This window comes from Myotis lucifugus, unplaced genomic scaffold, assembly GCF_000147115.1.
Source record: "Myotis lucifugus unplaced genomic scaffold, Myoluc2.0 scaffold_2969, whole genome shotgun sequence".
NCBI lineage: Eukaryota > Metazoa > Chordata > Mammalia > Chiroptera > Vespertilionidae > Myotis > Myotis lucifugus.
In genome coordinates this window covers 14,999-15,346 of record NW_005874017.1, presented here as the reverse complement: position 1 = coordinate 15,346, position 348 = coordinate 14,999, and positions in this window count along the sequence as shown.

Genomic DNA, 348 nt, shown 5'->3' with positions numbered 1-348 from the left:
CCAGTGCAGGGCATGGCCCGGACCCAGTGCAGGGAACTGCGGGGCTGAGCCAGGAGGGAGACTCTGTCCTGAGAGGAAGGGCAGGGCGGGACCAACGTGAGCTGAGCTCTCCTTAGGAGCCACCCTGTAGGGGAAGGAACTGGACTCAGAGCCTTTGTCCGCCCATTACACAGAGGAGAACAGAGAGGCTCCCAGCAGGGCGGCCAGGATGGCCTGGGAGCAGAGGATTCGGGGTGTGCCCGCCTCAGGAAGGGGCACCGCTCGTCCTCTCCACCCCCAGCCGGGAGGAGTCGGGGGACTTTGTGTTCCAGGCTCAAGTGTGACCTGAGCCCCAGCTGGTAGAGTTTG